Raw genomic sequence first — 16,767 nt, 5'->3', positions numbered from 1 at the left:
AGCTTAAATTGCCCAAAATTGTTCTTCACTACATCAGAGATTTTGGAGAAATTAAAACCGTCGTGCACTGCTAGTGGGAATGTAAAATAATTCAGCTACTGTGGAAAAGAGTTAGGTGCTTCCTCAGGAAGTGAAACAGAATTACCATATGACCCAACAATTCCACTTGTAGCTGTATACTCAAAAGAACCGAAAGTAAGGACTGGAACAGATGCTCGAATGCCAATGTTCACAGCAGCATTATTCACAATGGCCAAAAAGTGGAAATAGCCAGTGTCCATACAAAATGTGGTCTATTGCTCAGCCATAAAAAGGAAGGAAATTCTAACACATGCTATAACACGGATGTGAAATATGCTAAGTCAAATAAGCCAGTCACAAAAGGACAAATGCTGTATGGTCCCATTTATATGAGGTACTTAAAATAGGCAAATTCATAGAGGCAGAAAGTAGAATACAGGTTACCAGGGACTTGGGAGAAGGAATTAGAGAGTAATTGCTTAATGGGTACAGAGTTTCGGCTGGGATGATGAAAAACCTCTGGGACACACGCACGCACATGCAGTCTGACGATTAAGTTCGCCAACTTGTTGCAACGATGTTGCTAACCTTTTTTGATATCAGAGGGATTATTCATTATGAATTTGTACTAACTGGACAGTTAACCAAGTTTACTATTTGGAAGTGCTGAAAAGGCTGCGTGAAAAAGTTAGACGACCTAAACTTTTTGCCACCAATTCATGGCTCTTGCATCACGACAATGCATCAGCTCACACGGCACTGTCCGTGAGGGAGTTTTTAGCCAGTAAATAAATAACTGTATTGGAAGACCCTCCCTACTCACGTGATCTGGACCCCAATTACTTCGTTCCTTACCCAAAGATAAAGGAAATATTGAAAAGAAGATATTTTGATGACATTCAGGACATCAAGGGTAACATGACGACAGCTCTGATGGCCATTCCAGAAAAAGTTCTAAAATTGCTTTGAAGGGTGGACTAGGTGCTGGCATCAGTGCATAGCTTCCCAAGGGGAGTACTTCCAAGGTGACCATAGTGATATTCAACTATAAGGTATGTAGCATTTTTTCTAGGATGAGTTCATGAACTTAACTGTCCGACCTCACATATGTATATACACATATACACACATGCTTACATACATACATACCGGGGGTGCCAAAAAAATTTATACATACGACTTGTATTTGTGTTTTGTTATTGGTATATATTGAGTATTACAATTTTAATACAGTTTTTCCTTTCTTAACATGTGTATACATTTTTTGGCACTCATATACATACATGTGTACGTATGTGTGTGTGTGTGTGTTTGTGTGTGTGTATATATATATATATATATTCTACTTCAGTAATTCTCCTTTTAGTAAGATCATATCAGTAAGATCCTCTGAGTAAGTTCCTTCTGGTTTGAAGGTGGGGAATGGATTGGTGGGGGGCAAAACTAAAGAAAAATGAATTTCGGCAGTAATGCGGGTGAGAAATTATGAAGAGTTGCTTAAAATAGTAGCTCAAGAGATTGATTTGAGATCTATGAGGAGATTAAAATGGACAAAACTTGGTGGTTATTGGATTTGGAAAGAGGTAGAAGGAGGAGCCAAAAGTGATCCCCAGGTTTCTGGCTTGGTCCACTGGATAGATGGCTCACTGCGGTTTAATTATTCAAGAGTTTAGAAGCTCTCATTCATCACTTTTGCGGGAGTTACTAGATAATAAAGAATGCTAGATCAATCAAAAGGAATAAATGTCTGCTTCATGCAATAATGTGGATAAATCTGAAAAGTATTGTACTGAACAAAAGGTATCAGACAAAAAATAGCATATATTGAATGACACCATTTATGTGAAATTCTAAAAGATAAATCAAATCCCTAGTAACAGAAATTTGATCAGTGTTGGCCTTGGGGGAACTAAGGAAATTGAAGGACAATGGGGTACAGGGAAAGTTCCTGGGGTGATGGAATGCTCTGTTTTGATGGAGATGGTGGTTATATTGACCAGTTCACTTTAAATGAATGAACTTTATTGTATGTAAATTTTACTTCAATAAATTTGATTTTAAAGTAAAAAAAAATCAGAATTTAAGATAAATTCATTCTCTTCTTCTGAAGTAGGGATTATCCTAGAGAAGTTTGTGGGATTGAACTACAGTAATAACAAATCTTTGCAATCACATGGATTTCTACTTTATTACTTAAAATAATGAGTTCAAGGTTTAAAAAATGCATGTATGTAGTTCTAAATCTATGAACTTTTCTTTACAACTCATTCACTAAAATAAGTTCAATTTTATTTTTGAAGTCATCAGAATTTCATTTCTTGGATAATTGTTTTTATAGATCATACCAGTTGCCCGTACACTAGAATTACGGTATTACAGCCTCAACATAAGGGGACAAATGTAGTTTCTTGCTTTGGGAGGTACACAGTCTTTGCTTATGTAAACATCCTTATGTTTAACCCTCATCTTCAAATGAATTGGATTTTTGCTGTTACATGGGTGTGTTTAGGAAAGTGTGATGGGAGCCATAAGGAGCTGGCCAGGGCCACACAGCCTGTTGGTGACAATGCCCAGGCAGACACTGGCCCTGGCCCCCTGGGGCCATGCTCAGGGGGCTGCTACTGGGAAGGCTCCCCTCCATCACTCAGAGCGCACCCACTTCATAGACTTGACATCTAAGATTGCACTGTCTAATGGGCTGGCTGAGTGGCTCAGTTGGTTAAGAGCTTGCTCAAGAGTGTGAGCTCTGAGCAACAGGGTCACCGGTTTGATTCCCAGCCTGAGCTGAGCTGCCGCTGAGCTGCCAACAGGTGGCGGGCAGGATGGCTCAGCTAAAAACAAATAAATAAATAAGATGGCACTGCCCAGCACTTTGGTCTCCTTCATAGTATTTCTAGTTAATTTATTTGCCAGTCCCAGATTGAAGTGCACCTTTTTAGTGTGATTAATTGCAGATCAGATGTTTTTGTTGCTGTTAGGAAATGGATGCACATGATGAAAAATTCAAGTCTCTCCCCCACTCCACCTATCTCCCATTGCCAGCAGTAATTATGGGTCTTCACAAAAATATCGTATATATTGACTTATAAGCATATGTGCAAATAGATCCTTTAAAAATTATAGCAGTCTATACGCACTATTCTGAATCTTCAACAGGCCTACATTTTTTTTTCTGATATAACTATGGTTATTTTAGAAAATACAAAATAAGTACACTGTACATCAGTTTTTTTTACCTCAGTTATATAAAAGAATTTTAAAAATCAGCTTTATTGATGTATAATTTATACGATAGAGTACACTCATTTTAAGTGTATAGTTCAATGAATTTTGACAAATGTCTGTGACCTGTGTAAGTAACCATTGTCAGAATCAAGAATATTTCCTTCACCCCAAAAACAGTCTGGTGACTTCCTGATCAGTCCTCTCACCCCTGGCACCAGACTAGGTCTGTCCTTTCTCAAGTTCTATATAAAAGGAATCACACAGTATATACTCTTTTTTGTCTGACTTCTTTCAATCAACATAATGACTGTGAGAGTCATCCATCTGTTGCATCACCAGGAGTTCTTTCCTTTTTATCGTTGATAGTGCTCCATTGCATGAATACACCACATTTGTTTATCACATATTGATAAACTTTTAAGATGTTTTCAGGTTTGGGCTATTATTACATAAAGCTGCTGTGAACATTTCTATATAAGTCTTAATGTGGACAGATGTTTTCCATGCATATTATCTAACAGAATTGCTGGGTTGTAAATAGTAAATGAACGTCTAAGAGTAAAGGAAACTGCCCAACTTTTCCAAACTTGTACCATTTTACATTCCCACCAGTGTTGTATGAGAGTTCTAGTGCTTCGTGTCCTTGGCAACACTGGATATTGTCAAGTCTTTTAAATTTTGGTCATTCTAATGGGTGTCTAGTGGTATCTCCTTATGATTTTAATTTGCATTTCTCTTATAACTGGAAATGTTGAACATCTTTTCATGTACTCACTGAATATTCGTATATCTTCTGTGAAAGGTCTGCTGAGATCTTTTGCCTAATTCTTAAGAAGTTTGGTCTTCTGACTTTTGAATTACCACTTCTTTATATAGTCTGCATAAAAGTCCTTTGACACATATAGTTTTTGGCTTATCTTTCCTTTTCTTCAGGGTGTTTTTAAAAGAAAAGTTTTTAATTTTGATGAAGTTCAATTACTCAGTTTTTTTTCTTTTATGGTTTATGTTTGTGTTATAAGAAAAATTTGCTAAGGTGGCAAATATTTTCTTCAAGTTGTATGGTTTTAGCTTTTATGTTTAGTTTTAATGATCCATTTCAAGTTAATTTTTGTATATTGTATCAGGTAAGGCTTGAGATTAATTTCTTCCCTTGTGGATAACCAGTAGTCCAAGCAACGTATGAGTATGTTGAAAAGACTATCCTTCTTGGGGATCTTTTTGTAATGACTTACACTGGAAATGAGAACATTTGCAAACAATTTACAGTAAAAAGAAATTTTATTTCTTTCTAAAAAAAAAAAGACTATCCTTACACCATTGAACACCTTTGGCACCTTTGTCAGAATTAATTGACGACATATCTGTGGGTTTATTTCAGGGCTCTCTGTTCTGTCCCATGGACCTGTATGTCTACCTTGATGCCGGTACCACACTGTCTTGATTACTATAGCTTTGTAATAAATTTTAAAATCAGGTAGTGTAACTCTTCCAACTTTTTCATTTTCAAAATGGTTTTGACTTTTTTTTTAACTTGGTTTCAGTCATTTGCATTTCTACATACTTTTTATAATCAACTTGCCATTTTTTACATAAAGGCTGCTATTTGGGACTGCACTTAATCTACAAATCAGTTTGAGGGGAATTGAAATTTTGACAATACTAAGTTTTCTGATTCATGAACTTGGCATATCTTTCCACTTATTTAGGTCTTCCTTAATTTCTCTCAGCAATGTTTTATAGTTTTTAGTGTACCCCTCTTGCACATATTTTGTTATATTTGTACCTAAGTGTTTTATGTTTTTTGATGGTATTGTACATGGCATTTTTTAAAATTCCAATTTCTAAATGGTTATTACCAGTATTTGAAAATACAATTGATTCTTGTGTATTAACTCTGAATCCTATGACCTTGCTAAATTCTCTGTTCCAATAGCATTTTTTAAGAGCCCTTGCATTGTGTCCTATCTAAAATGGACATGTCATCTGTGAATGAAGACAGTTTTATTTTCCAATTTGTATGACTTTTTCTTGCCTTATTCCTCTAGCTAGGATTGCCATTAAGATGTTGAATAAAAATGGTAAGAGCAGACATCCTTGTCTTGTTATTGACCTCGGGTGGGAAGTGTTCATTTAATCTTTCTTTCTTTTTTCTTTTTCTTTGTTTTTTTTTTTTTTGACTAAAAATTTCTTAAGTATGATATTAGTTCTAGGTTTTTAGTATTTGCCCTATATGAAGTCATGGAAATTCTCTTCCCTTCTAGGTGTGTTCAGAGTTTTTTAAATCATGAATAGGTGTTAAATTTTTCAATGTTGCTTTTTTTCTGCATCTATTGATATGACCATGTTTTTTCTTTTTTATTCGGTTAATATTGTGAATTACATTGACTTTTTAATGTTAAATCAATTTTGCATTATTGGGATAAACTCAACTTACTCATGGTTTATCATCCTTTTTCATATGTTGCTGGATTCAACTGGCTAATATTTTGAAGAAAACATAATATTTATATCTATCTTCATCAGAAATACTGACCTGAAGGTTTCTTTTCTTGTAATATTTTTGTCAGGTTTTGGTGTTAGAGTAGTGCTGGCTCATAGAGGGAGTTGGGAAGTATTCCCTCCTCTGTTTTCTGAAAGATTTTGTGTACAATTGCCATCATTTCTTTCATAAATACTGGGTAGAACTCAACACTGAAGCCACATGGGCTTAGAGTTTTCCTTGTGGGAAGGTTTCTGAATACAAATTCAATTTCTTCAGTATATACAGGGCTACTCAGATTTTTCTCTTTCTTCTTGAGTCCATTTTGGTAATTTGAGTATTTCAGATAGTTTATTTCATCCAAGTTGTGGGATTTATTGGCACAAAGTTGTTCATAACATTCCCCTATTTTCCTTTTAATGTTTGTGGAATCTGTTCTGTTCTTTCTTTTTTTTTTTTTTTTAAATTAGGGAATTGGGGGGATGGGAACAGACAAGTTGCTGTTGTTTTGTTCTTCAGTCTAGTTGTGGAGGACGTCGCTTCACTGGCCCAAGTTGGCACCATCATTGTGCTCTTCCCGGGCGAGGCAGATCAGTCGCCGGCTTCTGGACAGCGGCTCACTGTGGCTGCTGGCCGCTCACGCTGGCTGCTGGCTATACACGGTAGCCCATGGCAACCCACTGCCATGGGGGCTGCAGCCTACGCCTTCGCCGGCGACTCACAGCAGCCCAGCTCCAGGTTGAGCTGTTGTTCAGCATCTTAGCTGTAGAGGGCAGTGTCACTGGCCTTCATATGTGGGATCCGAACCGGGGCCCTCTGGCGTCCCAAGCCAGTTCTTAACCATCGCGCCACTCGGCCGGCCCTGTTCTGTTATTTCTTATATCATTGCCCATATTGGTAATTTGAGAAATTTTTTTCTTAGTCAGTCTAACTTGAGGTTTATCAATTGTATTAATCTTTTCAAAGAACCGGCTGTTGGTTTCATTGATTTTTACCTATTGTTTGTTTTCTATTTTACCGATTGCAGCTCTTAATTATTTTCTTCGATCATCATTCATGTAATAATCCACATTTAGCAATGTGGCAGAAAACAACTTGTACATAACTGAAAAATAAAAATCTGTTTCTTCCTACCCTACTGGAACATTTGCATTCCTCAAATTATGGATATTCATGATTTTAACCATACTTTCTTAAAAATATGTGGCTCCAACTCTATAGTAAATGAATGGTTAATAGATCAAGGTACCTCTCTTCCTGTTTCAAACAGTGACAGGAAATGGAAAAAGGGAAAACACCTCAGCGTTTGCAAGCTGGTGATGGTCCCCTGACCAGCACAGGAAGGAAATGACCACGGGGACACCTGTGCAGTGGCTAGAGCCAGGCTCGCCTCTTTTGGATGTCATGCAAACGGTACACCACTCGCTTGAGGTGGATAACCTACAGCATGCCAAGAACCATCCTGCCCGGGCCGGCAGAACATGGGCCCTGGCATTTCATCTCTCCCACAGCCTTTACTTCCAGAAGCCTCATTTTGGATACAAACTGAAATATTTACGGGTGACATGATATATCTGGGGTTTGCTTCTAATTAATCCAGGGGTGGGGGTAGGGGGCTGGATGAAACAGGATGGGCATAAATCGGGACCTGCTGGGACTGGGTCATGGGGGAAGTCATTATACTATTCTCTATCTGTATTTTCCTATAATAAAGTTATTTTTTAAAAAGAATCTTGCTTCCTCCACTTTTCCTCCTTGGTATTTTCTAAACATCCAAATGTTAATAGTGCTCTCTAAACAAAAACATGAGTGATCATCTCAGCAGAACTGACTCAACCCTACTCTAACTGAACTAAGCCAGAAAAAGTCTTACAAATGAACTCTATACATTTGCTCACTCAACATTTATTTATTGGGAAACTACGCTACACCAGGTTCTCTTCTGTAATCAGGGAGCAGCCTGGAGCAGATGTCCTATGGGGTGAGGTAGGGGCACAAAGTGTGGGCAGAGCAGAGAGCAGAGCCAAAGGAGGGAAGGTCTCAGGGGCTGAGGGCTCTATGAGACCGCAGTGAGGCTAGGCAAGGCCGGACTGGGCAGGAGGCCTTGAACGCCCTGGCCAGACTGCAGCTTGCGTCCAGGAGACATGGACACCTGCCTCACACAGGCCTGAGTAACTACTAACCACATCCTAACCACAGTTTGCTCTTTTGCCAAAAGATAAAGAGGGATCCTACCAAACCGGGTCCTTGGGGATCCAACTGGAGGACAGGAAAACTCAGCTCAGGCCCTCTCCACAGCCTGGCAGGCAACAGGCACCAAGTGATCAGCCCAAGGAAGGCAGCAGCATGGGCCGTCCTTAGGGTGCAGAGCTGGGCTCTGAGGTGGGGAAGAGGGGGACACTTAGCCTCCAGCCCCTTGCACAGGGCTCATACCCTCCAAAAGGCTCCAGTAGACAGAAGCCAATTCCCAGGGCCTCTTTTCTCCCAAACTCCAGCAGTATTAGAACTGTCAGATGACAGAAACCCGAGGCCCAATGAGACCAGCAACTCTTCCACTGGGGCCCTGACTTTCCACACTCACACTACAGTCGTTGACTCCTTCCAGCAGATGCTTCCTGGGGTGCATACCACCACCAGGCCTTGTGCCCAGAGCTTAGAAGGCAGCATCTGAGTAAACCTGAGGAAAGTGAGTGGGGGATGAGGCCCATTCCAGATAGTATGAAGAGCCCGAGCAAAGGCCCTGAGACAGAAGCATGCCTGGTCTGTTGGGGATAAAGGCAGCCAGTGGGAGTGGGAGAGCAGGAGGTCACACAGGCCATGGCCACCATTGGGCCTCTGACTGCCACTGAGTGAATGGGGAACAGAGCAGAGCAAAGAGCAACATGATTCCTAAAGTCATGTCTTATTTTGCAAACAATTGAAGAGAAGGACTTTGGATGAAATCTCTGTCTGACTTTGCTCATATTTCCCACAAGGCTTCCCTAGCAAAGCACCTGACAATAACAACCGAGGGTTTTCAGTACATTCTGAGGCCAATTATCAAAACTAAGGTGATTAGGGACTTCCAAGCACATTAAACTTATTTCTTCAAGGTAGTAAGAAGAAAGTACCTGAATTAAAATAGTTCACCCTAAGATGTGAATAAATGACAACAAATGTCAAAACCTCCAGAAAAACTTAAGAAAATGCTTACGCATCCAGCGCCTAACTGGTGAAATTTCCAGCAGGATAAATTTCAGGCTGTGTATCGCATCAAAGAAGAAGGGTGTCCAGGGTCCAGCACAAACACGGAAAGGAGAGCTCAAGTTCCAGGTCTCTCTGCATTACAGGATCCAGAGATCCCACAAGCTCCCATTCCTGACCACTGCTGTCCCCTGCCCAGTTGCCATCTGACCCAGACCGGAGCCCTGGGGCAGCTGTGACTCATTGGGTCTTGGCTGCTCGGTGTCTTCCCCAGATGCCTGTCCATTGAACTCAGTCCTGGGATCCCAGCTCATAAGACCACCAGGCAGGACTAACAGCTGTCACCAGCCCAGAGCTCACAGTTTGGATGTTCAGCAGCCTTCATTTACGACTTTAAAAACAAGTGGATACAAATTGTTTGATTCCACTGATATGAAATGTCCAGGCAAATTGATAGAGACAGAAAGTAGAACAGTTGTTGCCAGGGGCTGAGGGGAGTGGGGAGAAATGAGAGAGTGACTGCTTAATGGATACAAGGCTTCTCTTTGGAGTGATGAACATGTTCCAAACTTGACTGTGGTGATGGTTGCACAACTGTGTGAATATACTAAAAACAATCTAATTGCATACTTTAGATAAGTGAAGGGTACGATATGTGAATTATATCTCGATAAAGCTGCTAAAAATAACAAACAAATTGTGAAAGAAGAGGGAAATAGGCTGTCACCCCCAAGATCCAGGGCCAGACCTATCTGTGCGCATCCTGGGAACTAGCTACGGAGGACAGAAGGCAGGCGGGCCACAGCAAGACTGAGGGGCAACTGGGCACAAGAACAGGCAGTCTGGACACCACCCAGGGCCAGGGCCCTGTTGGGCTTACTGCCTAAAGTGTGGGGTGTTTTGGCAGGATCATGGGGTCAGAAACCAGTTCACCAAGATTCTGGTAATGTCCTGGGCCCCAGACACCCTCTTCCTAACAAAACCCAAAGGGAAGTCACAGTCAGGAAAACCACTCCCATTCCTGGTCTCCCCACTGTGAAACCAACAAGCATAGTACATCATACTAAGAACCTTCTAGCAATGACTCACACCTCCCTGAAAGCGTCATGCTTCACAAACTGTGTCTGATACGAATAAATCACCCAGGGTCCCACCGCATCGAGGACTGGAAGAGCCCACACATTCCTGAGAACTGTAGTCTCCATTTTCAAACCGTAAATCTTTGTGACAAGCTGACAGTCACTCTTTTCTCCCACTGGTCACCTGGGAAACTGAACTCTCCATGGGGACAGGGGTGAGGCTTGAAACAGCAATTTAAAGGGGTCCTGAGATGTTCACCAGTGACAACCCAGAGAAATCTGACCCTGGAGGCCTTCTGGGCCTGACACCCATTGTTGCATTGTTCAAAACCATCACAGAAGCAGAGACCAGGGCTATATCTTCAGCATGAAGCCCTGGGAAGCTTGCTCACCTATGGGAACACTGCAAGGGATGTGTGGCCCCAATCTTAAGGGGACAAGAACAGAGTTGTCAAGATGTTTTAGAGGAAAATAATCAGTCTGGTGATGACTGACATGGGGACACTTGGCATGACACAGAAGAAGGAGAATGTCTCAGACTGCTGTCTAAAGTTGGGAGCAACTTTTGCCTTAAGAAGCTATTAAAATTAATATCCATATCATATAAAAAAACTGTTATAACTCCATAAAGAAAAAAGGAAAGCAACCCAAAGAAAAATGGGTAAAAAGATACAACTTTCTCATGAAAGCTGACAATAGCCAAAAAACATTTTAAAAGACACTTAAATTTGCAAGTAATCGATGGAATATAAATTAAAGTATCGATAAGACAAGCTTTTTCACCCAGATTAGGAAAAAACTAAGAACGTGCTGGTGATAGTGTGAGGAAATAGGCCTTCTTGGGGCAGTCAGGCAATACCTGTTAAAACTCTGAGATGTGCACACTTTTTGACCCAGCGATTCCACTTGGAGAATTCCAGCCTACAAAAAATATTCACAAATGCACACAAATGAATACATGCACTCAAGCACATGTACTGCGCCTCTCTTTTTAATAGCAGAAAAATCTATAGACAACCGAATGCCCTCCAACAGAGGAACAATTAAATAAATAATGATGCATCCATACAATAAGATGCCATACAGGTTTAGGAGAAAAAGTCAAAGGAATATGTTAATGGTGATGCCATCTGGAGGAGGAGCTTTTGGGAGCTTTTCATAATAACTTAGTGTTGTTATAATATAGAAATATCAGGGAAAAAATTTCCAAGGAAACAAGTTGCTGAAGTGATGGTATGGACCCATTAAGGTAAAATATAAAGCCATGTAGATATACACATCTGTATATACGTATAACTGTACAGAAAAGGGTCTGAAAGGGTATGTATCTGTATGTACTTGCTGTGATTTAATATTTTTATAACGAGCATGTTTAAGCAAAACTTGTTTAATTTTAAAAAGGAAAAAAACCCAAGCTGGGCTGCAGTGTATGCCAGAGCTGGCCAATGTCGTCCTGTCCCAGTTTCCCACCGGCTGGGCCCTCTCCCTGAGCAGCTTTTCTGGCTCTCACCATCACCTTACATGTGAGGAGTCCCCCAGCTCCTTTCTACACCCAGATCCCTGCTCTGAGCTCCAACTCCATGCGACCAAACACCTTGGCAACATCTCCCTCTAATTCTACTTAATCAAACACACAGGACTTGTCCGCCGCACAAGGCCCTGCCTTTTGGCGTCCCACCTTAGCACATGACAGCACACCACTGCACGCTGACCCACATCCAAACCATCACCAAGTCCTAAATCTCTCTCAGACACACCTTGTTCCCGCCTCCTCCTACCCCCTGACCCCATTCATCCTCTACCTTGCAGCCAAAATGGCAGCCTGAGAAGGGGAAGTTGATTCACAATCACTTCCTGCTTCAACACTTCACTGGCTGTTCATCGCTCCCAGAATCAAGGGCAATTCCTTCACAAGGGCTGGCATACCCACAGCCCACCTCTCCGCCACCCATCCCTCCCTTTGGGCTCCATCACCCTGACCTGCCGTAGGTCTCATGGGTGAGTCCCACCTTCTGCAACTCTCTTTCGCCTCTGTCCCCCGCCCCATTGGCTCCCAGTTAATTCCTAGTCACGCTTCAGCCCTCAGCTCCGTCCTCAATCCTCCCGTGAAGCTCATTCTGGCCCTCCCCCTAATGGCTTCCGCTGTTCAAGGTCTTCATAATACTTGTCACTGTGCTTCAAAGAATTCCTCTCCATTTGAAATTCAGTATGTGGGTGATGATAGATGAATGTCTGTCCCGCCCCAGCTGTGAGTGCCATGAAAGTAGAAAATCGTCACTGCACGGTATCAGCAGCCAAGTTGGGGTGCAGCAAAGATTGCATGGATCAAATGTTTAAACAAATGTTTCAATACTATACCTATTTTTAAATCTTTTTATTTTGCAATTTTCAAATATAGACAAAAGCAGAAAGGAGAGTATATGGAACCCCCATGTGGCCATCATCCAGCTTTGATAACTATCAATGTGCTGCTATTTTTCTACCCACGCCTCATACCTGTTTCTTTCTTGTTTTTTTGTTCTACTCACAAAAACTTCAGTATGTGCATAGACACACTTTTACACACATAAATGCATATGGGAGGAGCTCTGTGTATCGACTCAGAGGAACACATACAATGAGTGATCATCGCACAGGGCACTGTGAGCACCATCAGGGCTGTGTCCACACACTTGGGTTCTCAAGCAGCCCAGGCCGGACCCCTTGGAATAGAAGCTTCGAACCTCAGGTGGTAAAGTTATTTGGCTGTGAGCCGAGTCTCTCCCAGAGCGCTGTCACACCCTTCCCGACATGAACAAACACAAAGAGATGTGTCCCACCGAGTCACCTACTTGGCTGAACTGTGCACCTGGTCACCCTCTGGGAAGCTTCCTTCACGGGTATTTTTCTCCCCTACACAAAGCATGCCTATGAAATAAATCAAGAATGACAAAAACAGGAAAGCCCAGTCTTGCAGAGAATGAGAAGCCAAGGTCTTCCCAAAAATGGGGCCCAAACTCATAACCCAGATCCCAAAGAAAACAAACGATGCCATGGTTTCTGTGTCCACCTCTAAACTAAGAAATACAGTAGGGAGAGTAAATCACAGTTACAAAGTGGCACTGCTAGCACTTGCTGATCATGCAATGAAAAGGGACAAATATGTTTATCCTTAAGAGTCACAAATAATTTCACAGCTGTTGGTTTTGGCAAGCCACCACTTTGGAGGCGGGAGGGCTTGTGGCACATGTCTTCATCATCAGTCACCTCAGGCAAAAATCCCACATGCCAAAGGCACATCTTTGTCTGAAGGAAAATAGGTTTAAGTAATAAGATTTTTTTTTTAAGATTTTTATTGGGGAATTGGGGGATGGGAACAGTGCTGGGGAATTGGGGGAAGGNTAGTCCAGCTGAATTCCTGGCACCTAGAACACTGGAAGGTGCTAAGTAGATATTTGTGGAGTGAATCACTCCATTATGAGGTAGGAATTGCCATCCCCATTTTGCACAGGAGACAAACTCAGCAAGGTTAAGAGAACTAAAATTCTGCTTAGCTAGTAACTAAACTGCCCTTAGGTATCTCCACATGGATGTCCCCAGGGCCCCATGCACCTCCCCCTCATCCTCCACTTCCCGCCAACTTTCCCATGCCATTTTTCTTCCCGCACTCCCCATGCCCATGCCAGCCTTGTTCCTGCCACCACTGCCCCTCCCAATGTCTCTCACCAGCACTTCCTGCTACTGCCTCTCCCTACAACTTCCCTTTAGAATTTCTCTCCATGATGCACCCAGGATAAGCAGTCCCAAGTCAAATCTGAACAAGCCCTCCTCTGAGTAAGGTCCTGTGATGGCTCCCCCCTTAGAGAACAAAACTCGAGTTCCACTTCCATTTCACACTACAGCAACTAGTTTTACTAGTTTATCTGCTTCTAGTGCTCTAAGCAGACCACAAATGACCTGGCCTTCCTGCTCAAACACCTCGGATGCTCACACTGTCCCAGATCTCCCATTTCCCTGAAGCACAGGCCTCCCTCCCCCTAGAAAGCTCTCCCTGCCCCCACCCCCATCTCAGGCTCACATTAGGGACACCTGTAATGCTCTAGAGCACGTGGATAAATGTATAATCATCTAGTTATGTGTCCATCCCATCTATTCAAATACAAACACCTTGAGGGCAGAGACTAAGTCTTTTTTATCTTCAGATGCTGAGTACTTGGTAAAAAATCAAATGTCTTAATGACTCAGTCCCCTGGGGTTTTCCAGGCCCAGGAGTCATCCTAGACTCAGCTGTGATGGGAAGCCAATGAAACCTGTCAATTATTATCTCCAAAATCTCTCTGAAATCCTGCTTCCATCCCCATCCCCACTGTACTCCCAGGCTCCAGCCCTCATCACTCCTGGGACTATGCGATTAACTTCCTTCCTCCAACATCCCCTTTGCACAATTACACTTCCCGTCTAGTTCCTGCCAGTTACTTTACTGAAACACACATTTGATGTATTGTAGTTTCATGCCTAAAGACCCTCTGCAGCTTTTCACCGCCTTGTAGGGGCTTTCAAGATTCTCCACACTCCCCCTCCTTACCCCCCACCAAGCCTATCGATTGCCTCCCCACAAGCCCAAGGCTAGTCTGGCAGACATTCCCAGAACTCTCCAGGCACATCAATGGCCTGTGCAGGCTTTCAGGCATCATTATTGCCAGGAGCACTCCATTTCCATCTCCTTCCGGGTCCAGTTCGGAGGTCATCTCCTGGATGAAAACTGCACTGACTTCCCCTCCCCCCATGCAGAAGTCACGTCTGGCCTCCACTCTGTCTTCTACTGCACTATCAACACTACTCATTTCGCCGCGAAGGGCAACGTCCTGGCTACCCCTCACTGGATCCCCTCGCTCGCTGCCACACCCAGTGCACGCGCGTGCAAGAGTTAGTCAAGCGGCTACCCCGTTTCCTCCAATTTAATCATTTGCAGTGTTGAACAGTTATGCACCCTCCTCGTTTTAACAATGGGAATCAAGAGCTCCAGATATATGACGTGCCTGGCCCAAAGCCACGGTGTTGGACACAACTGGGACCTACACCATCCGATTAGAAATCTTATTCACCAACGTTAAACATCCCCCATTTCCCGGTACTGAAGGTGTAGGTGGGCGGTAAGAAATACAGGGGGCTTAAGACTGGGCCCAGCTGTTCTGCACCGGGACCCCTGAGCTCTTGCGGACTCAAGTCCGTCCATTTGCAGCACCTCCTCTGTGGAGCCCAGTTCGGTTCCTCACACACTCGACTAACTGACGGAAACTATTCTCTCGTTTCCGCGGCCCATAGCAGAAGTGGGGGGAAAGGTGCTGCTTATCGTTGGGCGACTGCAAGGAGAAGCCCGTGTCTGGCAGGCCGCTCCGCTCACCTGAGCCCGCAGCGCCTCCAGCCTCTGGGGCCTCCCGCCCGCCGCCATCTGTGCACGCGCCGCCCCGCCCGCACCACGCACGCCACGCGCAGGCGGTCACTGCATCTTATTTTTTAGAAAAAAACTGAATTTAGGCCAGTTACCTTCTGTGTACATGCCAAGTCATTCTCTGCAAGTGGTGAGTGAGTTTTCACTCCATCACCATTCCCTGAACCAAGCAGCCCAGCTGCCCACCTGGGAATGCAATCTCAGTTCCCCTCCCCAGAGCAGAGGCCAATGTTACATGCTGCCTCGGTGTAGGCAGACCCAAAGCTGCACAATCTGGGCAGATCCTCAACTCCTCCAGCAAATTCCCATTTCAATGATATCGAGGAGAAAAGTCGCCCCTTATTTGGCTTAAACAAGAAGGGTAAGAGAAGGCTTGCAACCCTTTAAGGGTAGCAACCCTTTAAGGGTAGCAACCCTTAAAAGTTAATTTTGGCTATTGAATTACCACTATTCCAGTAAAATCTCAAAGACAAATGAAATAAGGGGCAGTGTCCCTAGTGGTAAATAACTGAGGTTCTAAGCCTAACATGCTGAGTTCAAAATCAGGTTCTACCTCTCACTAAACAAATGATCTTAGACCAGTTATTTCACCTCACTCCAATCTCACCCCAACCTCACTCCACCTCACCTCCAACCCTACTCCATCTTACCCCAACCTCACTCCATCTACCCTAACCTCGTCTCACTTCACCCAACCTCCCTCTACCTCACCCCAACCTTATTCCACCTCACTCCACCTCACTCCACCTTACTCCACCCTCACTCCACCTCACTCCAACCTTACTCCACCTTACTCTACCTTTCTCCAACCTTACTATGAGTAAAAATGGTGATGATGAGGATGTTAAGATTAAATGAGAAAATACATATGAAGTACTGTGTTTATGAAGTGCTCAATAAGCAACTATTTTTATTAGCCTTTGAAGATTTTAAATTTGGTTTGAAATCATGAATAAAAACACCAAGTTTATTTATACATTATCTTTGGACAAATTATTGTTACTTCCTTTTTACAAAAACATTAATTGCTGCCCTGCTATTGACACTGATCTGACCACTGGAACTATGAAATACCTCTGGGATACAGCTCACAAAGTAAAGGAAAAGAAAAAGTCCTTCAGATAACTGTGTAGCCTCTGGCAAGGTACCTAATACCTTAATCTTCTCAACTATAAAATGAGATAACAATTAGCCTACTCTGAAAAATGGTTATGAGAAATTATAAAAGTCACTGTTCCACTGTTATGCACCTAACAAGAACGTGACACTTTGAAAACATATACAGTGTGCTGAGAGAAGGCAGGCTCCTGGCAAAACTTCACAGGCCTGGGGTCCTCCCAGGGGACCCC

The sequence above is a fragment of the Hipposideros armiger genome, unplaced genomic scaffold (genome assembly GCF_001890085.2).
Source record: "Hipposideros armiger isolate ML-2016 unplaced genomic scaffold, ASM189008v1 scaffold_694, whole genome shotgun sequence".
Lineage (NCBI taxonomy): Eukaryota > Metazoa > Chordata > Mammalia > Chiroptera > Hipposideridae > Hipposideros > Hipposideros armiger.
Note: the sequence above shows the minus strand (reverse complement) of the source record.